This window comes from Dasypus novemcinctus, chromosome 1 (assembly GCF_030445035.2).
Source record: "Dasypus novemcinctus isolate mDasNov1 chromosome 1, mDasNov1.1.hap2, whole genome shotgun sequence".
Classification (NCBI taxonomy): Eukaryota; Metazoa; Chordata; class Mammalia; order Cingulata; family Dasypodidae; genus Dasypus; species Dasypus novemcinctus.
In genome coordinates, this window is record NC_080673.1 from 138,939,987 (window position 1) to 138,967,224 (window position 27,238).

General features: G+C 34.2%; 1 long non-coding RNA gene across 1 annotated transcript; it reads left to right on the forward strand.

The window, feature by feature from the left end:
- The first annotated feature begins 13,301 nt into the window (after positions 1-13,301).
- On the forward strand, positions 13,302-26,635 carry LOC101434073 (uncharacterized). The gene is made up of 3 exons (XR_009185935.1): positions 13,302-13,683; positions 14,212-14,264; positions 26,426-26,635. It is a non-coding gene; the product is annotated as an uncharacterized lncRNA (long non-coding RNA).
- Positions 26,636-27,238: the final 603 nt, after the last annotated feature.

The following is a 27,238-nucleotide window of genomic DNA, read 5'->3' on the forward strand; positions in this document are numbered from 1 at the left end:
TATATTACCAGATTAAAAAGTTTTTCAGGCAGTGAACTTGGCCCAGTGGTTAGGGCGTCCGTCTGCCACATGAGAGGTCCACGGTTCAAACCCCAGGCCTCCTTGACCCGTGTGGAGCTGGCCCATGCGCAGTGCTGATGCGTGCAAAGAGTCCACCCAGGGGTGTCCCCGCGCAGGGGAGCCCCACGCGCAAGGAGTGCACCCCATAAGGAGAGCCGCCCAGCGCGAAAGAAAGTGCAGCCTGCCCAGGAATGGCACCGCACACACGGAGAGCTGACACAACAGGATGACCCAACAAAAAGAAACACAGATTCTCGTGCCGCTGACAACAACAGAAGCGGACAAGGAAGACGTAGCAAGTAGACACAGAGAACAGAAAACCGGGGTGGGGGGTGAGGGGAAGGGGGCAGAAATAAATAAATAAATAAATTTTTAAAAATTAAAAAAAAAGGTTTAAAAAAATCCATAGGTCTTCACAACACAAATATTGAACCCTACGTTACAGCATGGTCTATAGTTAATAGTACAATTATACAAATGTGCTTCATCAATTATAATGATTATACCACTCAAATTCAAGTTGTTAATAATATGATGGTATATTGGAATTCTGTATTTCATGCATGATTTTTCGGTAAACCCACACCTTCACTAATTTAAAAAAATCATAAAAGTAACATCCTTCCTCATTCCTCTTTTCTTTTCCTTCACAGGTCCACTCATGGCTAAACTCTGGGCTTCTTTCTATTTCTCTTTTTGTTTAACTGGGCCACATTTAATAAACAATTATTTTTCACAAATAAAGGTGACATCAAAATCATCAAAAACTTTGAAAACGCTTTGGAAACATTGACAGTAATTTTATTACATGCTTATACTTTGAAAAATGAAATAATTTGAAAAAGAAAACTCAGAAATTAGGCTTTAAAGAAGAAATTCAAAGTACTGGATTTATAACTGTTGTTTCTAAGTGAATATGCTGAACAACATTCATTTCCAAAGAAGTGAACTATAAATGAAAGAAACAGGGAGAGTGAAGAAAACCACACACTCTAATTAATTAATTTCTCCCACCATAGGAACTAACAAGCATTAACAGAGTCTTTTGAACTCCAGCAATACGTGGTCAGTTTTAACTTGACCAACTCAGTACATATTTTATATCTTATCTTGCAAAAAACATCTTGAAAAGTGAAATTTTATTTGAAATCATTTGCTTAGGCTTTTAGTTTTTTGACTAAAATCTTACAATAATGATTAAGTAACATTTGAAAAGTCCTTTGGAGCTATTTCTACTTCTCTACTTCAGTTGAATATTTGACTCACTGATTATCTTCCCAAGACAAATTAGTTGTTTTTTTCCTGATTGCTTTTCCTTTTCTTGTTTTCTACCTGTAATATTAATGCTGGAGTTTAATTTACTTATTTTGTTACTTGTTTATCCCATGATGTTGGAAATACATACACACACAAATATGTATGTATATACTTTTTTTACTAACAGCTTTCCAAAATTTTTATTACAATGGTAACTGAACCCAAAACAATTTCCATTCCCAAATTCCCCAAGATACTGTTGGATTCTTACTTTTGCTTCCACCTTTTAGATTATTTTCTATCTGAAGTTTCATATACTGGCCTGAGTCAGAAATGATAAATTTTATAAGTACATTTTGGGAAATATATTAAATACTTTGTTAATATATGTAACATTTTAAGTAAGGAATTTGGTCAATCTACTTTATTGCTATGCAAATTGATTTAAATTAATTTCAAAAATCAAGATTCTATATCCGTGATCATGGAAAAATATTCATGAGAAAAATATAACCTTATTTTGTGCATACTTAATAGTTACATTTTCTAGAACCCTTAAAACTGGGAAATGAGGAATAACTTAGGCACAGTTTTTTCTTTTGTTTGGAAAAGGAGCGTGTCTTAGATCCAAATTTGGAAATAAAAAGTATCTTATTTTTCATTTTTCACTATTAATATTTGACTTCTACTTAAAATTTTCTTTTCTCATGAGTCTATGTTGTAGCATATACCGTTCTTTCCTCTTGAATTACTTTTCCTTCCTTGTTTGATTGTGAGGATCAAACACTTCTAGTAAATTAATTTTAATTTTCAGGGTTCAGATCTTATGGGATACAGGAAAAATCTGATGTGAGTTTACAAGGAAGGCTTCCAAAAGAGCAAGAACAAGTGGATTTCAAGGGCATGGTTTCCTGGATATTCATGCTTGCCCTTCACTACTAGTATGATCCAGATGCTAACTTGGTTTCCATTACGTCTTTTTTTTTTTTGGAAAAGGTAATGCCTAAGCTTTATTTTAAAGGAAGAGAAGTTCTGAGTCTCAGAAGAGGTTGGGGGAATAAAGCAAAGGGTGAGCGGGAAGCAAAACAAAACAAAAATAGCAAAGAGTAGAATGGGAAGAGAGACTGGTCTGGGAGTGGGAATCACAGTGTTCTTTGTCATGAAAGAAAAGAGGGAGAGATGGAGGAAGCAGAGAAGAAAGAGTTTTGACAAGATTCTAAGAGAGTCCAACAGATAGTGGGATCAATTGATTATTTGATCAATTTTTGCCAAGAAGAGAAAGTAGTTATATGTATACTTTATCACATATCTAATGCATTAGTTATGTTTGGGGAGATCAAAACAATAGAAAGAAATTTATTTTACTGCCAGCTAGAGTGGCAGATCTTCATAATTTCTGGATATACAACACACAATGATTTTAGGACTATTTCTCTATTCCTGACTTAGTGTTATATTTTCTTACCCTGGTCTGTTTGATAATGAGATTTCTTAAGCCTCGCACTACTCCAATCTAGTTCAGTTTCTTCTTTCAGATACTTTTTAACAAGCTTTATCTCACCATCATTCTACTTATTTTAGTTGTAATTTGGAATTTGTTTGCATAAGCCTTTAGTATATGGCCCTTTCCATCATGAAACTATTTTATGCTTGAGGACAGGGGCTATATCTCCTGTGATTAGCTTAAGTGTTACATAGAGGGGAGACTAAGCAGGTATTTAATTAATAAGTGAATTGTTGGGAAATATCACATATTTTATTGCTCCCACAAAAATTGTATTATTACCCTTAACTTTAAAAGTTTTTTTGTTTTGTTTTTGTTTTTGTTTTTTGGTTCTACTCAAATTCTTGGGATAATTAGTCGAGTTTGGATGTTTGGATCAGGCATTTTCACTTCTTCAGTCTCCCTAGTCCAATTTCCTGTGTATGGAAAGGGTTAGTCTCATCTGTTAAGCAGGAAAAAAATGAGGGACATCTCTAGTAATTCTACAATAGTGTTCTTATCTAAAGACCTAACATGGTGCTTCTCTGACCCTTGTACTTCTCTTTACCATTGGTTACGTCTTCCTTGGGTTTCTAAATTTCAGCACAAATTTCTGCCATTATAGTTTTTATATTGCTTTATTCTTATTTGCTGTCATATGGCTCTTTCAGAGTAGGACCACAGTTTATACATCTTTACATTCCTGTTGCCACTTGGAGTGTTTGATGTACAGCAATTGAGAAATGAATATATAATCAATGAATAAATATACCTGGAAAATAGTAAATGCCTGATTCCTATTGACCTAGTATTAGATTACACATGTATTCCATTATAATTGATCAGACAGTGTGCATAGAGATAACTCTTAAGTGTGGAAAAATTTTGGGTGCAGTATTCTACATGCTCTTCATAAGTATAGCCTCACTAGCCCATGTTGTTATGATATTTGGTCTCCTGGCAGGTATTTTTTTAAATTTTTGCCACAGAAAATAAGGGGATCTGCTTTACCATCCTATTCAATTCTTACTTAGAATTTTCTATCACTTTCTATCACTTTCTCTCTTTAGTGCTTAGTAAGAAACTATTGATTTTCTCTGCTCCCTAGTAACCAGAAATTAATGAGTCAAACAAGGAGAGTTTATTTCTAGGTTAAGACACAGATAGATTAATTTCAATAAATATTAAAGCATTTGTATTCTACTATCCAATAAATACAATTAGCAAAAGTCATAGTTTTTTGCTGGAAATTGTTAGTTTTATTTGCACAGATATGTATACGTGTGTAATGTATGTATATGTGTGTTTTGCATCATGTAGCTAAGATATATATTCATGATATATAAGATATATAAATATACATATTTAAGAAAGATGGGTTGAAAGCCTATATAAGTTAAATTCATTAGTATTATTTTAGAGTACACTTTTTTCTAGATTGCAATAACTAATATTTGAGCTATATTATGGCATTTTGAGTTTTCAGAACAATTTATGAATTTAAGATAATGTTCTTTACTTCTTTGTTCACAAAAACCTTTACAATCTAGTTTAAAATCTAATAGATGCCAAGGAATAAGTATATTTATTTTTTATTCCAAGCAAGTAGTAGTATGCCTAATATGCTTTAAACTTTTAAATATTTATTGAATTTGAAGAATAAGGCAGCATTATATTGAAATGCCCTGCTATGGAAACATGACAGACAAATAAAATGATATTGATTGGCAAAGAACAATTACTAATTAATTGAAATTATTAGGGGGGAAGGGACGGTTATATATGGTTTGGATTCAAGCTGATAGGTGGGTAAGCAAAGGTAGTATTGCTTCTTAAAATCAGAAGTTGCTTTTGGGGATTGTGGGTGATGGGAATTTGATGAAGTCAGCAATTAAATTGTTTTCAGAGTAAGGACTTAAAATCATTCATTGTTTTGTTGTGTCTAATTAATAAAGAACTGTTTATTCCTAAAATGTTATCACCATATGAACCCATTGTTATTGCAAAACACATAATCTTTGACTTATATACTGTTCTAATATCGTGTAACTGATGTAATATATTTTTTACCTAATCCGTCAGTAACTTCTATCAGTGTAACCTCCTTTTTGTAAGCACTTATATAATGTTTACTATGTGCTAGACACTTTTAATGACTTAGTGGGTAACTCATTTCATTTCCACAACATCTCTTTGAGGAAGATCTTATCATCCTCTGGATTTTATAGGCAAGAAATCTGAAATACCCAGAGAAACTAAGTGAATCAGCTGTAAGCAGAAGAACCAACATTTGAACCCATTTGGTCTGGTTCCAGAGTACAGTCTCTTACCCGCCAGCTCTGCTGTAGCTGGGAAATGCTGAAGTAGCATTTCCCAAAGATTGTTCTTCAGAATATTAAATCATGAGACACAAAATCTCTGTGCCTAAACTACTTTAGAACATATGTACTTTGTGGTAGATTTCTATTGCTTCTTTAACAAATTGCCACACATTTCATGGCTTAAAACTGCACAAAATTATTATTTTTTCAGTTCTGGAGATAAAATGTCCTAAAACTAAGGTGTTGGCAGGGCTATGTTCCTTTTGGAGGCTCTGGGGGAGAATGTTTACCTGTCTTTTCCAACTTCTAGAGGTCACCTGCATTCCTTGGTTCATGGCCTGTTATTTCATCCTTAAAGTCAGCAGCATAGTGTCTGGATCCATCTGCATATTTAGGAAAAACTCCCTATCTCAGGATCCTTAATTATGTTTGCTAAGTCCCTCTTGCTAAGTAAAGTAACATATTCACAGGTTCCAGGGATTAGGACGTGGATGTCATTGGAGGGTCATCATTCTGTCTATTATACTTTTTGTGCCATTATAAGGTATTAACTCATTGAAAGCTATGAGAATTTCTTCAGTAATTAAGCTTTTCCTTCTTTAAAACTCACATGTTTTTAAAACTATCTTGAACACAAAATCCTACTCTCACTTCATTCCCTACCTACAGATCCAAGGTTTTACTCTAAGGAAAATACTGGACTAAAGCATAGGACGTAGAAGACCTGTAGGAATTTTAAAGATATTTTGTTGAATTGGAGATGATATCAGTTCATAAGATGAATCATCACTTTAACATACCACAAGAAGAAAAACTGTTACCAATTAAAGTATGGTATATTATCAACTAATTTTATTTTCTATATATTAGATAACTCTTTCAGATTTTGACATACATTTTTATTGTCAGTCACTTTTGTTATATTAAAAAAAAAAGGATAGCATAAGTGAGATAAATAGGCTAAGACCGTCTTAAAGCTTTAAATTCAGAGTCATTCTTCTAAATCACATTGAGTGGTAGTTGTTTTGTTTGTGTTTTTACTCCACAGTATTGTTTTCTATGCAATCAAGAGTATTGGTGATGTGGCATTAAAAAATGAAACAAAATTTTAAAAAATCAATCCAAAAAACTCCATAAAATAACTAAAACCTGTGCTCTTAAGTAGATTTTGAAATATTGTAGCTCTAGACTGCTTTCGTTAATATTTTGGGAATGTTGTTGAATATCTCTGATTCACTGCTTGCCTTTCCCCAACTTACAGTAATTTGATTCCTAGTGGTTACAAGAATGTTTCATTATTGAGTCTATATTTTTTTCTTCCAAGATATTGATACCCATTTTGCAACTTTTGATAGTAGAGCTTTTGAGGTTCCAGGATGCCCAGGCAATGGCATAATTTGCCACATGGCAGACTGAAATTTTAAGAGTTCAGAGATTTTGGCATTTGAAAAAATTTCGTTAAAGTTGAAATATGGTAGTTGGACTTCACTAAGATGTTGGTGAAATAGTCATTTTGGGAATTGGGGAAGCAAAAGTACTAGAGTAATACTGTTGGACTTTCAGGGAATGCTGTAGGTCACTTTGACATCTGAGATCATATGTTTCTTGTGAGACCACCTACGTATCTTTCACTGGAAGTGTTAAGATGTTCAAATACAGTTGCAGAATTGGAAGGATAGCTGGATTTAATCTGGGTTGGGGACTGATAGTGAAAAAGAACTAGGGTCTATATTTTAGAAGTTTTAATTTGGTAAAAAAATACAGGAATTAGAAAGAGATATTCTGCATGGTTTTAGAATGGTTCTGGAACCAGATTATCTTGGTTTGAACTGTGGCTCTTCCACTTACCTTCATGTTCTGACTAAGTGACTTAGCATCTCTGTGCCTCAATTATCTCATTTATATAATGGGATAAAAATAGTTCTTATTTTATTGCATTGTTGTGAGGATTAAATATTAATAAATATATAAGTACTACTTCAGTGCCTTGCACATAGTAAGTCTCAATAAATATGGAATTAGTTTATTTAATATTAAGAATATTAAATAATTAATAATATTTTATTATTAATAACTGACTTGTTATTACTGAGTAGGTGAACTGGAAGGATAGGAAGTGGTAGTTTCAAAGGGAGTTGCTTGAAGTAAAGGATGTGAATATACCAGTTGATGATTAAGGAAGTTAAAGGTAAATATTACTAGAAGTGTGCTACATGAGTTACATGCTTAATCTCATTTAAGACTTACAATAAGCATAGTAGTAGTTAGGTACATTTATTCATATCTACTTTGCAGATGAGAAAGTTGATGTTTTAGAGTGGTTATATAAGTTGACCAAAGTTACATAGTAAGTAAGCCAAAGAGGTGAGATTTGAATTCTGGTCTATGCTCTCAATCACTCTTTAGCACTGCAGTAAAATGTTTTGGTAAAGAACTTATGCTCTGGAGTCAAACCATCTTATTTTGAATTTTGTCTCTACTTTTATGCTTATTTTCTCTGTGACTCTTTTACCTCTCCTGTGGAAAACCATAGGATTCACCTTAAAATATTTTTATGGATTAAAAAACATAATTCATGTTTAACACATAGCATAGATCCTGGTATATAGAAATCATTAAAAAAGGCAGCCATTATTATTGCTGTTGCTGCTACTTAATAGAATTTAGCATTTACATGAACACCCCAATATTAAAGGTGGAAAGGCATTCATAAGAGAACAACAATTTTGGTTGGTAATAAAGAGAATCTGGTATTATCTTTTCCTTACAAGTCTGAAATTTCATCTTACGAATGGTCGGTGATAGAAGATTTCAAATCTGTCTTCCAGTAAATGTAGCACTTGTAATTAAATTGGATAGAAGGTCTCTTTTTATGCTCTTCTCTCTGTAATGCTGATTTAATCAGCCTCGGCGTATAGTGTCCTATTGGCAGGATTCCCATGTGTACTTATAAGTGGAAGGTTATATGCTAATGGATGTTCATTGCATAATGGGAGCATGGGGATATTTATTTCTTATGGCAGAGCTTGTTATTCAGGTTATTGACTACTGTTTGTATTCGGTTGTTGCACATCTTACCTGAGCATGTAAAGGCTGAGTAGAACATATGCAATCTCTCCTTTGTGCATCTGCAGGGGATTTGTGTGCTTTATTTCATTTCTGATTCTAGCAAATATCTTTCACCTCCTGTTATTCCTCTGAATTCCATCTCATGGTTGAGCAGAATCTTGCCATTCCCAGATGTAACATTTGTCATTTTTTCAATTCACAGGAAATCTGGGAAGTTTACAACTTGTAGTAATTGTAAGTGTGTCTAGGCTCAAGTTTGAATTGTGTATTCTTGAGACCAGTGTAAGGGAAAAAATGTTTCAGGTGGCTATGGGTGAGCCTCATCAACCACTCTGTATTTAAATCTCACTGTGGTTTTGTAGTTCTCAGCTTGTAATCAGGTATGTGAATACCCTTGTTAGAGGTCTGAAGAGGTTATTTAAATGCATTACATTCAACAGTGATATGTAAAAAATTATATGCAATAGTGACATTTACACATATGGGCATTAGAAAGGGTCTCTTGACATACCTTTGTGTATATTCAAGTCTAAGGCATATGTTTCATTAAACAGACGGTGGCTAAGCTATATTAGAGATGATACTAAAGGGTACTGGTTCTTTAAGAAAGTTCTGGGAAATTGACCGTTTGGCAAATTCAAACAGGGTTATTATCCTGCCTAGTTCTAAAATGGAGACCAAACTGTCAGTTCAGTTCAACTGTATTCAGGTATGTTTTAGTTTCCTTGGTTGCTCATGTAAATACCATGCAATGGGTTGGCTTAAGCAATGGGAGTTTATCATCTCATGGTTTTGAGGCTAAAAAAAAGTCTAAGTCAAGGCATCATGAAGGTATGCTTTCTTCCCGATGACTGGCTTTCGGTGCTGGCTGCCAGTGATTCTTGGTTCTTGGCTCCTCTGTCACATGGTAATGCACATGGCAGCCTCTCCTGACCTCTCCCGTCCCTTCCAGTTCTGTTGAATGTCAGCTTCTGTTGCTGTACCCTGTGGCTTTCTCTCTGTCTGAATTTCATTCTGCTTATAGAGGACTCCTGTAAAAAGATTAAGATACAACCTGATTGAGTGGGCCACACCTTTATTGAACTAACCTCATCAAAAAATCATACCTACTATGTGTTCACACCCCTGGGAATGGATTAATTTAAGAACATAATTTTCTGGAGTCCACAAAAGACTCAAACTACCACACTGGGGTACATATGGTTCCAAACCACTATCCACAAGGTGTGTCTCTTACTTTGTGTTATGCATTGTACTCCACACTAAGTTATCTCATTGAATTCTTAAAACTATTTTAAAAAAACAAAACATTGCAATGGGTCCAAGTGGGACATGTATGCACAATTAATTAAGCAATGCAAGTTAACACTTGCTGGAGTCCCAAATCTAAATGTAGAATATTAATTAATTAAGCTGTAACTCATTGAGACCTCCTTTCCCAGCACTGGAAACAAATTATCAGTATACCCAAAGTTCTTTTCGGCCTATTTTCACACCAAAGCCTGTGCCAAAACCCTAGAGTTTCATCATTTCAGTGTGATAAAAAAGTTGTATATACAGTGGCAGATTAAGTTAATGCTTAAAATTATTCACTGTCTTTCCCTACTTCCATGGGTGTAGTGATATTTCTTAACCTTGATTCTGAGCTTGGCCAAATAGCTTGTTGGTCCAATAGGGAACTGGCATATTTGACACAAGCAAAGCCTTTGAGTGTGGTTGGACATACTCTTGAACTTCTGCTATTTCTATGAGAACAAGACAGGGCTTCTCTGCCAACAAAAGAACGACTATTACATGGAACAGAGATCACCCATCACAACCCAGTCTAGAGCAACATCTTAGGATGCCCACAGGTGTGGGAATTGAGCCAGGTGAAATCAGAGCAATCAAGCCTAGTGTGCATCAATATCAGTCTATCCACATTTTTGTGAACAAAGGATTATCACTTTAAGCAACTGAGTTTAGGAGAGGTTTTTAACGCTATAATTTTGTGGCAATAGTTAACTGATACAATTACTACTAAGAAAGAAAAAGAAATGTAAGAGATAAGGTACTATTTGTCTAGCACATGCCTGTTTTCCTTTTAAACTTCTTAAAAATGTCTACCTCTAGTAAACTTAGCCTGAACAGTATACTCTAACTTGAATAATAACTTCTCTTTGATAGTGAAGTGAAATACCTGGATTTTATTATGTGCTTGGGAAGAGTAAAAGTTTAGGTGAGTGGAAAGGAAAAAAGAAGTTTTATTTCACATTTCACTTTATAGAGGCCAGAATCCCTTTATTATATGCTTAAGAGATGAAGTTTCCAGATCCATATGACTCCAAAGTCCTTGCACATGCCACTACACCAACAATATTCCAACATTTATTTTGCACTGACCTTATGCCAACTATGGGATACTATGCTAAACATAGGCTGGAGGTGGGTAGGAAAATGGGAAAAATGATTCATAATTCATTAAATCCAATGTGTTTGCTGAATGTGAGTCTCATTTAATGTACCCGGCCTCAATAAAGTATAAATTTAACTCTAGCTACAAGAAGTAAAAGGCAAAATTTCAATCTTAGTCCAGGTCCTATCTTTTTCTTTCTTTTTTTTTTTTTCACATATCATGCCCCCCCTCCAGCCTTGTGGCTTTTTGCATCCTGTCTGCTCTCTGTTGTCCATTTACATGCATTCTTTTGTGTCTGTATGTATTTATTTCATCTCTTCTCTTGCAGCTTGCTTCCTGTCTCTATGTCCATTTGCTGCATACTCTTCTGTGCTTTTTTGCTTGTTTCCCTTTTTTGTTGCATCACCTTGCTGAATTGGCTCTCCATGGCACCTGCGGGTCAGCCCACACTCCGTGTGTCTGTAAGCCAGGCTGTGCTCTGTGGCGTGCTTCGCAAGGAGGCCCTGGGATGCGAACCCAGGGCCTCCCATATGATAGATTGGAGCCCAAGTGATTGAGCCACAGTCGTTTCCTAGGTCCTATCTTTTTGATTATCATTTCTTTGCATTTTCAAGTTTCCTTCTTTGAGGTGATAGATTGATCAAATGTCTTTAGTAGCATTCCAAGTTTTTAGGTATTCCAGGCTATTTTGTCTTATTCCTAAAACCAATTTAGAATATATCTTCCTTAATTTCTAAAATTTTCCTATACTGCTTTCATCTCTTAATTCACTCATTTTAGTCTTTTATTGTTGCATCAGAATGCTGAACAGGAGATATTTTTATCCATCTATAGCTGCTGTTCTTTACGTTTGGAAGATTGTATTAATTTTCCCCAGTCTTTGTATTCCTGTTCCACTTAAACTGCTGGGCTGAACTAACTGCTGTACCATTTGTTGTGCTGTTCTTGTTCCCTCCTCATTCCATGAGTTAACTTCTTTCAATTGCACCTTAAAGAAAGATCTTAGGGTATCTTTTGTTTTGAGAGGCCCCTATTTCTGCAGAATCACAGCCTTTCAACATTGCTGTTAACTTTTTCATAACTCTACTCATCACTCTAGCTGCAGTGGTAGTAGTAAAGTTCCTTTGATCATCACTCTTAACTATTGTCCCCTTATTCTTTGGTTTTTATGAACCTTCCTTGGTCTCCCCACTGTTTTTTTTTTTTAACCTTGCTCCTATGATTCCTTCAGGACTGATGACTCCCAATCAACAATGGCCCTTCTCCATAGATTTTCACATGGCTCTCTAGTTCTTTCTTGTCATTTGAGTGATAACCTACTTAACACTTCCTCAGACAGGTCTTCCCTAATTAATTGGTGTCCTAGGGCTCCATAACAAAGTATTGCAAACTGAGTCACTTTAAATGACAGAAATTTATTCTTTCATAGTTTTGGAGGCTAGAAGTCTGAAATGAAGGTGTCAGTAGGGCCATGCATACTCTGAAGACTCAAGGAAAGAATTTTTCCTTGCCTTTTCCTGCATTCTAGAGATCACTGGCAGTCTATGGTGTACCTTGGCTTGTGACATTATAACTCCAATCTCTACCTCCACTTTCACATCACTGTCTTCTCTCTGTGCGTCTCCATATTGACATGGCATTCTCTTTTCTGTTTTATGTCTCCTCTTCTTTTTAGCAGGACACCAGTCTTATTGGATCAGATACTACCTTAATTCAGTATGATCTTGTCTTAATGTAATTATATCTGCAAAGACCTTATTTTCAAATAAGTTCATATTTATAGGTTCTGGGTCTTATGACTTCAAAATATCATTTGGGGTACACAGTTCAACCCAAAATACCTGTGCATTATCTTAAGTATTTTCTTCCCATCCCTAGGTTCCTCTACCTTCCCTGTCTTATCTAGCTCATGAGCCTACTTTATTATCTTCAACAAGTTTTGCTGCAATATCTATTTTCCCTTGTTTATCAGCCATTTTACTCACAAGAATGTGAACTTCATGAGAAAAGAAACCTTTCTTATTTTGTTTACCAATGTGTTTTCTGGAGTTAAACCATTCCTGGCACATTCTGAGAACTAAGTAGTTTCTTGTTAAATGAATAAATGAATCATCAGAAAGATTGTCCTTTTAAGAAATAACAGAGTGAGTCCTTTATGGATTTTTATCCAGTTGCTACTTTCTAAAATGTGCTTCTATCATATCTGCATGCTAAATATATCAACACTTCAGCTTAGATTAAACTCATGTTATTCCATCAGGGAATTCTACCAGGAAATGCTTAACTATTTACTATTTCAGTTTTGTACATTGTATTAGAATATTGCCATGTTTGGAAAACAATGATTCTATCCTCTTAATGCCTTACATTCCAATAATTCTTTGGCCAACCATTTAACTTCTGTATTTTCAAGGTATGTTTTCTTGCTATGAGATTAAATGGTACAAGATCATAGATGGTTCCTTCATTTTTTGGAATACTAATAAGATCTTCACTGAATGTGACAAGGCAACATATTTAAAGAGGAAATGATGTACTATAAGAAAATTATTATTAAGAATTGTGAATTCATAAGCTTTCTAATCAATTGTGTCTGATGTTTTAGCCTAGAATTGTGAATGATTAACTTGTTCTTTGCCCTTCGGAATGTTGTAACACTGCTATGCAGACAACCCCATCATCCATTACGCAAAAAACATTTTTAAGAAGAACCAAATACCAGACATGATTTTTGCATGTCCTGTTTGTATCCCCTGTAAAACTAAAAGCTGAAAATCTTTATGTTCCTGATCAGTGTACTATGCATAGAATAGAACAAAGACCCTTCGAGACACCGAGTCTCTCCTATGGAGGGCTGGCTACCACCAGCCAGATGGATTTGGTTATTTTTGATGAGGTCATTCCTCACGAGTTGCAAGACTCACTGGAGTTATGAGTTTGGAACCCCTTGAAAAGGATGGTCCCTAACTTGCCACCTGGAGCCTCAATCAGGTGGGGATTCTCGCTCTGGAACCATTTTTCCAATCAGGACTCTGATCCGCTGCAAAGGGGCTCCCCAGTCACATGAGAGATCAGCTGTTGAGTTTTCCCCTGATTTGGTGAGTGATTGTATTTGTTTTCATTCTTTCCTATGCCTTTAATTGATTACTTTCTTTTGTGATTGCTCAATTATAATAATCATTTCATAAAACCACAAATCACCTGATTGAATAAAACTATCTAATTGCATAGCATTTAGATTTTTCGCCCCTTCCTAAGCAGAACAGGAAACAACAAATTAGAGTAGTTGCCAAGAGTAGATTCTGAAATCTAAGATAAAATAGGTGATATTTATTATCAATACCAATGCCTGTGTTTTCCTTTGTATACCATTTTAAGTCTTTCAAAGTATTTTAAGCCCATTATTTTACCTTCATAATAATCCTATCATATGGATAAGGAAAGATGTTCTGCATTTTCCTGAGAGTGAGATCAAAACAATTAAGTTGTTACTAAGACTCTGAGTCCTCCAACTTCTCATTTAGGATATTTTCATTCCTACCATCTAGATTTTTGACACATAATTTGATTTAGCTTAATTTAGAAGTTCATTATTTTCCTAGATACAAAGTACACTTTTGTCTCAGGGAGAAGTCTTTAACATTTGGAATGATGCAGTGGAAAGTACCCTAGAAATCAGGTGAGAAATGTCCACTCCTGGCACTACTACTAATTAGCTGGTTGTTCTTGAGAAAATAATTTCATTCTCTGACTTCCAATTTTGTCTTCTATTTAATCCTCTGGGTTACATTAGCATTTTTTCTAAACATTGTTCCACGGAGTCATTTGATAAATTCACTATTGGGAAAAATATTCTATGGAATATAAAGCAATCTGTATCATCTTCTTTGAAACTCACAAGATGCTTTCATTTATTAAAGTTCTGTGAAATACTGCAGTTTAAAACAATAAAGAAAAAGAAAAAGAAAAGTTGATGTACTTATTTAACCCAATGATTCCCAAACATATTTAGTCAGTTATGGAATCTCTTCTTTGAGAGAAACACAGCCAGAAATGGTCTTCTATGAATCAATTAACTTGGGAAACTTTAGATATTTTCTAGTTATGAAAGTCTATGACTCTTATAAATTATAATTTAATAAGCAAGCTGGTTCTATCCTAGACTAAAGACTAGTGTATTGGGGAGTATTTATGTGGGTTCTCATAAAAAATTTAAGTGATTTTCAAGCATATATTGAGTATAGTATAAAGTAACCTAAATCAGGTAAAATTCCAACATTTTTGGCATTGTTACAGTAATTTCTTACTGTATTGAAAGTTATGCCTCTGGCATAGCTTCAGGTCACTACATGAACCGTTTTCCTTTGACCTGTCATAAAGTCCTCTCTTCTCTTTTGACTATTCAAATTTAAGTCAATAGTGTGCTTCAATAATCAATTGGCATATTGTAAAATATTTTAGCCCTAGAGCAAATCACAGGTTCCTGCTGAGGTTTTCCCATTCGTGACTGAAAAAAAATGAAACCTTAATTTGGGCATTTTTTAGATATTTGAGCCATTTTTCTTTTCCCTTCTTTCTACACATAGCTGAAAGCACTATTCATTGACAACCAGGGCAAAGGGACTGAAGGAAAGAAGGGAGGGAAGGAAGGAATGAAGGAAAGAAGGGAAGGAAGGAAGGAAGGAAGGAAAGAAGGAAGGAAGGAAGGAAGGAAGGAAGGAAGGAAGGAAGGAAGGAAGGAAGAAAGGAAGAGGAGAAAGGAAGGAAGGGAGGAGGGGGAAAGGAGAGAGGAAGAGAGGGAGGAAGTAAAGGATGGAAAGAGAGGGAAAAAAAAGGAGAAGGGAGTTTATGTTTTAGCAAATAATCCTGCAGTAGTTTATGATTGTGAAAGATGAAGATAAGGAAAGAGCAGATTTGGAATTGCTGTGCTTGAATCTCGGTTCTGTCACATAAATTTTTGCCAAGGAAAAGCAAGACTTTAGTGCTTGGATAAGCAAATGTAAAAAAAATAAACAAAATAATTTCTTGACTTGTTTTCTTATTAACTATGCACCTTTGAGCAAAATAGTCTTAACACTTTTTACAATGGGGATGATAAGTGGAAAAAAATTTTATATTGATTTATGGCATCATATAAACTCACACGATGTTTATGTTGAAAATAATCTATTGAGCATTTACTTTAAGTCATGTTCTATATTGCGTATATTTTATTTTATCTGTACAAAATACAATTGAGGAACATGTGGTTACATGACTTCTCAAGGTAAGGAATGGAGCCCAACTCATAAGTAAGTCTAATTGCTTTTGATACTGCTTCAATGTCCAGATAGCAATGTGCAAATCTGTTTCATGAGACAAAATGTTTAAATTTTTAACAACAGTAGGGCATTTGTTTCACCATAATTTCCTAGGACACAAATTAGGTATCTAATCAGTTGAAGATATTGATGTTAATGTTCATAAATTAGCCAATAAATTTAACTAACTTCTGCTGGCTAGAAGGATATTACTTCTTGTGCAGTTATCTATTTCCTATATAAGGCAGGTACCAGGTCAACTATTAAAAAGATTGTATCCTGAAGGTTGTGTTCCCAAGAAAGCACTACCCCTTAATTAAAGTAAAATAATAAATTATCAGACTTCAGACAAACTGGAGGATCCCTAGGCCACAAGAAAGAGAACATCTTTGGGCTTAAACTCAGCTATGACAAAGATCTTCTCCTTGCCCTTCTCCTCTCCCTCCTGCTTCCCCTCTTCCTTTTTCTCTTCCCCGTCTCCCTCTTTTTCTTGTTCTTTTTCTTATTGTTTTTGTTTTCTTTGACTATTACTACTATTTTCAAAATCTCTTAAGTCTAGTTTTCTGTTAACTTCAGATCTCATCAATAGTTAAAAAGCTACCATTTAAGTTTCATCATGACACATTTAAGTTCAGAATCTGATGAATTTGGATTTGACCTGGTTTTATTTTTTCTGTGGCCTACATAAGGCATAGTCTTTGTGCTCATTGTGGTTTTTTTCTCTGACTTTAACATTTATGCTAATTCCCTGTGACTAAAAGAGCACTGAAATGAGTAATTTAAAAAAAATACTACCAATATGTTTATAAGTACAAATATAGATACTTGCAATAATTTATTGATCTCTAATTAAGTGTCCTGCAGAATTTTAAGTATTTTGGTGGTATTACCTTATACAGTCTCTACCACATCTCTCCAAACTAGGTGTCATTATTACACACATTTTATTGATGAGGAAATAAGTTTTCAGAGAACTATGATATGCATCTCCATCATATGCTATTACCAACTCTTGGGAATATGTTTCTTTTTTAGTGTTCCTGTAGAAGCTCTTATTGATACTGTTATTTAACTTTTTTCTCAGCTTTGTACATCTTCAAAGGTCCTTTCTGGTATCTTGGAGCAGCATTGCATGGGAGTCCAAGGGTTTGGGGAATGGGTAAGATGTAAGTTTCATGAGCTTTCTAACTTCTTCAGCAATTTCTTAATCTATGAAATGGTAGAAAAGAAGTAGCAGTCCTTTGGATTTTTAGAAGAGGGTCTAGCATGCATAGGCATTTTTCTATCAAAATGTACAGAAATAGCTAGATTGGCTCACATGCTAGGTAGTAACTATTCCTTTTTGTGTGGTATAAAGGCTTCCCTCTAAGTTTACACCTAAAAAATGAATTTCAACTTTCCCTTGACTCTTTTTGCATTGATAATGCATAGCAAAGGATTTTCCCTTCTTCCCTCAATGTTCATTTTTATTTCTGGCATTACTAATATATATATTAGTACTAATATAATATAATTAGTACTACTAATATATATATTAGTATAGTGTATATATATATATACATATATATATATGTATTTCAGTTTGGTCTATCTCTATTACTTTTAGCAAAATGTTAGCTGCTGCTATGTATGCTTGTTTCCTTTTTTTTAATTGAGGCTTTTTACAATCACTGGAGGAAATATATATTTGTTTGTGGTTTTTGAAGTTTGGAAACTACAGCAAAGTGATCAAGAAGGGCATTTGTAATCCCACTATCCAGAATAGCCTTAATTAATGATTTTTAAAATAGTTTCTTTTTACCATGGGAAATATGTACTTAATTAAAAATATTAGTAATACTTGACATAATAAACAAAAATAATCCTATGTTCTATCCACAAGTCTCCACTCCCCAGAGGTAAAATCTTTTGACAATTTTAGCTGTCTTCTGGCTTTAATATCCATATTTCCAAATTAAACGCACATACTGCTATTTCTTGATTTCTCAATTTTAGTATTATCTGTTGATTTTCCTATGGTTGACAAGGACTTAGCATTCAGACACCATCCACTTCCAATACAACTCACAAGAACTATTTATATCCTTAAACTTACAGTATATTTATACTATATGTTTTGGTTAAATGAAATAAATTTTAGTATGTACATTTTTATGGATATGAAAATATTGTTATAATTTAACAATATACAAAAGTACTATATTATAATTAAATTTATTTTTTATTGTAATTTGCTTATTGAGGAATTAAAATTTGCCTCTTTTTTTCCTATGTACCCATGACTGATTCTTCTATTGCCACTCAACTTTTCTGTAAGCCTAAAATTATTACTAAATAAAAAGGTTATTTAAAAAGAGACCAAACATACCAGTAAATCTACCATATGTTTTCTTTCATTTGGAAGCATTCTCCTGGTACCCTTTATTCTCCTGGTGGAATGGAGACCACTTGTTCTTTATTGTCATCTTGATATTTATCTCTTACCATCATTCTGTGGATTCCCTTTCCATCTCTATTAAGATAGAATCTATATTTCCTAGGGTTTTATACTATTTTTATGCTTCTCTCCTCATTTTTTGGAGTACTTTCTTAGTAAGAGTACATGAAAGGTGAATTTTTGCACATTGGCATGCCTGAAAACATCTTTATTACACTTAATCACCTAACTAGTAGGTAGGAGGAAATTTTAGAATGAAAAAATCTGAGAAAATCAATGCTAACCTTATTTGTACATTATCCTGTACATTTGCTTATAACAGTTTATCATCAATCATCATCATCATCATCATCATCGCCATCCCACGAAGCTTTTAAGATAATATCTCTATCTCCAAAGCCCTGAAACCTCTTGGTGGTGTGCCTTGCTGTCATGAGTTCAGGTGGTTTCATTATTGTAATGCACATGTCTCAGTTTAGAGAAATTTTACCTTATTTGATTAAATTTCTTCCCTCCATTTTCTTTGTACTTTGTTTTTCTGGAACTTTTGTTGGTCAGCAATTCAACTTCTTGGATTAATTTTCTAATTGTCTTTCTTTTATTTTGTCTTTCATCCAATTTTTTGGAGATTTCTCAACTTCGTCTTCCAAAACTTCAATTGTAGTTTTTATTTTACCTACCATGTTTCTATTTCTAAAATTTTTCTTTTTTGTTGACTTTTTAAATAACATCCTGTTCTTTTCTCACAGAAGCAATATCTTCCCTTATCTCTCTGAAGTTATCAATTACATATGTGCGTTTTGAAGTTGACTTCTGTGTCCCTGATTTACCTGTTTCTTTGAGCTCTTTTCCTATTTTCTGTTCTGTTTTCTTTCTTTACCTTTACATTTCTGATGTTAAAGGCTTTCCTCAATTTATTGGTGGTCTTTGACTTCCTTTTCATATTTAAGATTGAAGAAGCTAAAAACTGCAAAAGTTGTTAACTGTTGGGCATCGCTGTAGGCTCATCAGTCCAGGCACGTCTGCTTTGTTGGTGATGTCCCAAAACTATGTGTATATCTTTTCTCTTGGGCTTGATGATTTGTCCAGAGAATATCCTCTAGCTGCCTGCCTGGCAGCATAAACTTGGCTGCTAGAAGCCTACACTGTGTAGAAGAAATTGTAATTTTGTATGTATGCAAACATAGTCCTGTGTTTTCAGTACTAAATCTTGATCTTATTCTTACCTATTACTTCAAATATTATATAAAAGTGAGGAAGAATATTCTTGTGGATGGGTGGGTGGTTAGGATTGGAAAGGGAATTGGTAACTCTAGCTGCTTTTTAAAATTGACTTGCAAATACTCCTGCTTCTTTTGGCTTTACCATAGTCCTCACATTCTTAGATATCTGGTGCTCCCAATTCCTGAGTGTTTCTGAGATTCGGCTGTATAAATTGGCTGCTGCAGTTTAACATTCCCTGTCCTGTAGAATTTCATCTCTTTTTTTTTTATTTACTGGAATGCTGATTGAGCCTGAGATCATCTGTTGGAAGCCAGTGCTCAATCACTGAGCCACACTGGCTCCCATAGAGTTTCAGCTTTCTTATTTTTAGGTTTTAGTTTTCTCCTGTTTTGATGAGTTAGTTACCTCTCATTCATCTGCTTTTCATCTTCCAAAAATGTGTTGACATCTTTTGGCTATTGTAGCTCTGCTTCTGCTCATTAGTCCTCCTGTGTTAGTCTTTTCTTTTTCTTCACTGTCATTTTAGTGACCTACAGGAAGGGACAGAGACCGATGCATGTACTTAATATTTGCCACAAATTTTCCTTCAGTTCTTGAATTTTACAAGTTTAGTTTCAATAGAACATGTAATAATGACAAACTATTGAAAAAGATAATTAATTTGGGGCTTGTTTTTACATTTTTTGTTTGAATTATGGAAGAAAAACAATATCAAGCTATGTTATTAATGTAAACAATATTTTATAGAAAAGTGCCATCATTTCATCTTTTCCTAATTTGAAAGGTCGGTGTTTGTATTAAACTACTTAGTGTTTTGGAGAAGGTTTGACTGTACTGAAAATGAATTTGACTAGGTTGGATACAAGATTTGTATTGATATTTCTGAGATATTCATATTCTTGAATGTGAAATACAAAGGGAGGCAGAGCAGGAATGTGAGCCTAACAAAGTTGAGCCATAAGCTTGTTTGCAAAATGTTTATGGATTAAAAACACCTATTTTGAATAGTTATAACGCCAGCTGAATTAGGTTGTCATTGTCTTGAATCTTAAACAAAGATGCATCCTCTAATAAGAAATTTCAAATTAGCATTTAAGCTTCTCCAAAGAATCTTACTGAAAGTGGAAATGAAAATATAGTGTTTTGGAAGCCTCTTTGGCACCAGATTATAGTACAGTACTCAGAAATGATTGTCCTTGTAGAGAACACACTTAGTAAAAACAGGCAGAGTCCAGAGGAGATGGTGGCTTTGGTCATTGTAGGCAGACTTACCAAACTTGTAAACACTGTGCACAAGTACCATTGGGCCTTTAAGTTGAAAAATGATTTAAAAGAATGGATGTGGAGAAATAAAAACGTCTTTCCCATATATTTGAAAGGAGTTCTCTTCCCTTTGTTTGCCTATTCTTTTCCTATGTCAGATGAGAACAGGCTCTGTAGGCTTCCCGGTGTCTTCCGAGAAGCCAAGAATTGTTTCCTGGGGTTCTTCTTTAGAGCACGTCTGTGATCTGAGAGAACAATACAGACATGTGTAAATAAGTTGTCATTGATTTGAAATTTTAAAAATGTTAAGCAGGAGTTTTCTATTGTCAAAGCAACAACTGTGTTGATGATATTTCTAAGTAAACCAATATTTTTATATATGCTATAGGTTTATATTTCACCCATTCTGTACTTCTGGCATTCTGCTATGGTGGCCAGATTGAAAAGGATCAGGATCTATAATAAGAGTTATCAAAAGGCTGTCAAATCTTTTCCTCTGTAGAGTAGTTTTGTTTCATGCAATCTAAATAGGGTACTTTAATTAGATTTCAATGTATGTATTTTGGTGGAGTTAGTAGTGCTATTTTCATGTCAAAAAAAGTATATAAAATTATTTCACTTTTTTTTGCTTTAATAGACTTTAGATAACACATATGTCGACAAGAAGAAATTTCAGATGACAATATTTAAAGCTCAGAATATTTAAATAATCCCTCTTTGCCCAAATATAACTCATCACTGTTATTGGAATTGGCCTGTATCAAGAATAGAATATACATTTTTAACCTCTTCAATATTTAGCTTGTTTCCTACACATGTATTTTCTTCTATGTGGCTAAAACACACACACAGAAACTGTCTCTGACAAAATTTAAAACAGAAAGGAAAAGCATTTCAGGTAAGATAATATTTAAAATATAAGCCACATGAATATACATAATTATTTTTATGCCTCTCATTAAAATTTTCTTTTAAATTTGCTGATTTTATAGCTAAATATGTGAAAAGTTTAAGAAAATCTTTCTATAATGATCCTACATGATGCAATTTATTCTGAATTTCGTGGTATTCTCTATGTAAATGTAGATTCATGGCAATTTTTTCACAACACATCATATTACAGACTCGACATCACGGAGACTCACTGACAGGATAAAAATCAGAATATTTAGATGGCAAGAGTAACGAAGCAATCATTACCAACGTCACTCAGTTTGGGGATAAATGTCCTTTGTAAGGTTAAAGGGAATTGCAGGCCAAAGCCTTTTTTGAAAGTGCTATTGTTTATTTTTCTCTGGGGCACAAAATCAATGTGCATTTCTCCTTTTCAGAACTACTACATTAAAATGTCATGACATATGTGTTTAAAATGTAAAATCTATAAAAAGTTAAAAAAAATCCACTTAATGTTGATGGTATTTTACTTTTACCCTCTTCTCATGGTCTAAAAAGTTATCCTTTTTATCTGATTCATGATCCAAGTATACATGTCATTTATTTACTGCTGTGTATGAAGTATGCCTCTCTTTCTACTTCAGGTGCAGGTGTCCTTGAGTAGGCAACCTTGTTTCCAGGTTCTGAAAGTTGATTTTTCATTCTTTACCTCCTGTGAGAGATTGCTTGATTTGATGCTTCATCAGGTGCTTTTTAGCTACCCAGATGCTTGTGGACACCAGTATAAAAAAATATAAAGTGTTTATATTGTATTTAGTGTTTATAGACTTTAAACTCTTACAAGGGTATAAAGACTTTGAAAATAGGTATATTTAACCAGCATTTGGTTAATTTGAAAGTGTCATGACAGTAGGGTCCAAGTTAATTTTAATCTTCATATCACAGGTTCCATAATGTATATAAGGTATAATAATTTTCTCTTGTTGAAAACAACCATACAAAATATTGAGTGAAACTGTCAGTTACTAATGAGTGCTAACATGATTGTAAAATGATCAGAGTCAGAGGTGCTGATATTGATATTTGAAAGAAAGTTATATAAACACTAAATGGCTCAAACAGATATAAGGCATCTAAACTGCCAAAGAAATTTAATGTCTCTTTCTTTTTAATCTGGTACTAGTCAAATGACATGAGGTAACATGAACAATTTTTGGCCTTACTCATAAGTGTGACATTTTATTGGTTCACAGGCAAACTATAGCTACAATGCCACTTATATAGTCTCTACATTTTTTTTTTGGTTTGGGGAATACTTTATTTTCCTTTAATTTTGCTCTTTCATTTTAGAATACACAGTGACTTACTGGGATATCATTAAATACCAAAGCTGGAACAGGTCTGAGAACTGAAGGTAAATTTTATTTAACAAAGGTTCCCCTGGCTGAGATCATTTTTTAGATTTAAACAAACTAGTCACAGACATTTTTTAGAATTTATTCTGAAAATAATATTCTGTGGATTTAGCTGTGAGTTCTTTCACTTGAAACTGATTTTTAGGCTAAGCTATTCTTAACTGCATCATCATCTAGGGGGCCCTTGGATGTCCACAGATATATACAGTTTGAAGATTCAGGACTGTACTCTGTTGCCAAGATTCTTTTATCAAATTCACTAAGTACTTTTGAGTCCCAGAAGGAATTGGATACAGAGTAGTTCCCATATAAGTGAATATAGGCTTGGCCTTGATAGTGGTGCCAACTGCCATCATTTTGTCTATTGGATCAGTCAACTGACCAACAATAGTTGCCATCTACTAGGGGGTCTTCTAGACTTCCTGTTGTTCTAGTTTAGGAAGGTAGGTACTAGTGACTCAGCCAGACTTCGTACTCAATAATACAGTACCACCAACTCACTTATTTGTTTGACACCATAGAGATGTGTATAGGATGTCTGGTTTCTGGACTCGTAAATACCTTGTGATGATTAGATACCATTTCAATGCCCCTAATGCAATGAATAGTTTCTAAACTTGAAGAGTTTGTTATTAAGGTATTGGACAAAATAATTGGTTAAAATGAAGTCAGTGACAGACTGAATTAGGGCTGAGAAAAGTGGGAAGAAATGAGTTTAAAGATGAAAGATGATTTCAGCATGGAAAGCACAATAGCAATGCCAACACAGGTTAAAAATACAGAGGAGACTAAAAATATATCTGTGGATGAGGGTGGGTTTTTCTAAGCACTGAAATACAAAATGGAATTGTGTAGGAAATGGAAAAGAGAAGAGATTGAAAGGAATAGATGTAAGTTAGCCATGCAGGAATGCAGGCACACAATAAGGGAGGCAAGAAAGAAAAATGAAATAATGTAGTTAGAGGGCTCAAAGGAAAAAAGAAAAGTTTCTATAAATACATCCAAGAGAAAGAACAAAACAAGAGGAAGAACTCTGTATAGTGAAAATGTTGAGCAGGCAAAGACTCAAGAAATGACCGCGATCTTATCACATCTTTTATTCTTCTCAGTTGTCAGTAAAATTTGTATAAAGAAAGAATAAAAAAGGAAATAGAATGTTTTAAAATTCTTTGAATGTGTATGGAAATGCAAGAAGCTATTAATGACAATACTAGGCAAAGCTATTATTGGAGAAAAGAGCAATTGTGGAATAAAATTTTATAATGTACTCCTGTAGGTTAAAACTAAATGCTTCTGACGGTTTTGGAAAAATAGCATGGAAAGTGTTTTAATTCTTAAAACTTCCAGTAGAACAATTAATATTTAAGAAGAAGACAAAGATAATGCAATTTCATCTAAATGCCCCTTCTAGGAAATATTAAAATGAAATAAGGGAAGAAGTATATGATTAAGTAAAATTTTCATCTCAGAATTTATACGCAGTAGGAACAATCAGTGTAGTATGTTTTGCATTGCAATTGTAATTTTATTTTATGTTTTGTTTCATCTAATGTCTGTTTAGGATTTTTTAGCCTTCAGGTTTAGTTGGGGATAGAGATATCATGTTCTCTTTTGCCAACTTTGTTGCTTTATTTTGGGGGAGAGTGCTATTGTAATTCCAAAAGGTGTTAAGGAATACACACCATGAAATGTATTGCAGTTTAATATACATGAACCATAATCCCTAACATTATGATCCAGCATTAATTTGCATTTAGTGAATTTTTCTTTTTGTATGCTCTTGGTTCTCATTATGGGTTAAATTTTATCCTCCAAAGGGCATGTTCATGTCCAATAAATGCTGCTTCTGGGAATGTGACCTTATTTGGAAATAGGGTCTTATTAGTTAAATTGGATTAGGGTGAATCCTAATCCAGTAGGACTGATGAACTGGACACAGATGCATAGACACAAGGGAGATTGCCATGAGATGACTGAGACAGAGAATGAAGTCCAAGAATTGTCAGCAAACAACCATAGGGAGGACAAGGCAAGGAAGGATTCTCCCTTCTAGATTTCAGACTTGTAGCCTGTAGAACTATAAGAAAATAAATTAAGCCTTCTGTTTTGTAGTGTTTTATTATGACAGCCTTAGGAACTAAAACACCTATGAATGCTTTCATGGTTTATGTGAGGGATTTACACCAATGACAGCTTAAATTATGTAAGCTGTGGCAAGGATTCCCAGCGTTTGGTGCATCCACAGTCACACTTACATACGTATTAACCCACCCCTGAGTGTGAACTTTTGCCTCACTCTCCTTCCATCATAACTACTCTAGAATTTATTCTAATCACTTAAGGTTATTTTTTTCCCCCCTTTCCTGTAGTTGTATGGTTGAATTAGTAGAATGTAAGGCAAGCATTTCTAAAGTTTTAAACATTATCTCCTTGCATGGTATCTGCTGCAGTTTCTTTGCATTAGAAGGACTAATTGGTAATGGTATATTAATAAATATTGAATCTGCAGGTTTACTTGCTCCTTTACTAGCAACAGAAAGAGAGAAAAGACCAACACAGATGGGGTTAATAATTATATCAGAAATAAATCAAGTTGCTACAGAGGCAACTTCAAATCAGATAATTTAGAAATAGTTTAGATAATTACTAATTAGATCTACTGACAGCAGAATTTGAATTATTCATGAAAACCTGAAAGCAGACGATAATTCATTCCTGCATACCTCTAAAAGTAATTGGAAGGTTGTTTATTTTATTTTTCACACGGTAGTGTGCTGATATTTATTTCATTCTTTATTTCTGACAATTTCATTTTAGAAACATTTACAAGTCATGAATAGAAAATATTGTTAAGAATTATTTTACTACCTCAAAAATAGCTCAAAACTCAAAATAACAATTTTTGGTTGGGTATTCAGATGGATCAATAACACTTTTGCATCCCTTTCTCAAAATATTAGGGAGAGTCCTTTGGCCAGTATAAACAGAACTTTCTCTACTTTATTCTGTAATATTTTGTATAGCTCACATTACTGCTGTTAGTTAATTTGATACTAGAAAGTCTACCCTGTTTCCAAAAATATCTCTTTAATTGGATGCTTGCTAATCAGAGAGTGTCTCAGTATTTCTTCTTTATACTCTGTGACAGGTTGAATTATGTACCTCAGGAGGAAAGAAAAGCATGTTCTTAATCTAATCCATTTCTGTTAGTATGAACCTGTTGTAAATAGGATCTTCTGAAGATTTTATTTTTAGTTAAGGTATGAGACACCTTAATGAGGTTGATCTTTAATCCTATAACTTCAAGCTCTATGAAGAGAATGTCATGGGGAGGAAAAACAGTGAAAGTCAATGGAACCTGGAAGAAAAAGGAGAGGACATCTCCCTATGTTGAGAAAGCCAAGGAACCAAGGAAAAGAAAGGATTGCCAGTCAACCAGAAGGCTACTGACTCTGGAAGGAAACAAGTCTTCCAGCCTCCAAATTCATGAGACAATAAATTTCTGTTGTTAAGCCAACTTGTTGTGTGGTATTTGTTATAGCAGCCTGGAAGCTAAGACATACTCTATATAACCTGTTTTATTTTCTAACATCTTTGAATCCCTGCTAGAATGATAGTGACGGCATATAGGCTGTCTTCACACAAGTTTATGAATAAACAGCTTTTGTTATTTTGTCTTTGATAGAAGTGTTATATGCTTGAGAAATAAAGTTTTATAATGTTAAGCTGATAAAATTTTGAGGTGGTTTGTCTCAGCAGCTAGTATTACCTTACTGATACATAATGACAGACAAGTAATTTTAATAAAGTGTTGAATAAAAATGAGTTACGGCAAAAAGTGCAGGAAATTGTGAGAACATATTGGAATGCCACCTAGTGCAAATTTGAGGGTAGGGTTAGCGGCAGCAGTAAGAAACTGGAATTTGAATCATGAGTAAGAGTCAGCCAGGCCAAGAGGGCATGATGGCAGAAGCCATTCCAAGGCATGAAAGCAGCATGTATAAAGGCACAGAAATGAGAGGAACCATCAAACATATGATGTACGGCAATGTGGGTGGAGCATAAGGAAGATAGCATGGTGGGCCTTCGCATGATATTATCATGAATTTGATTTATCACT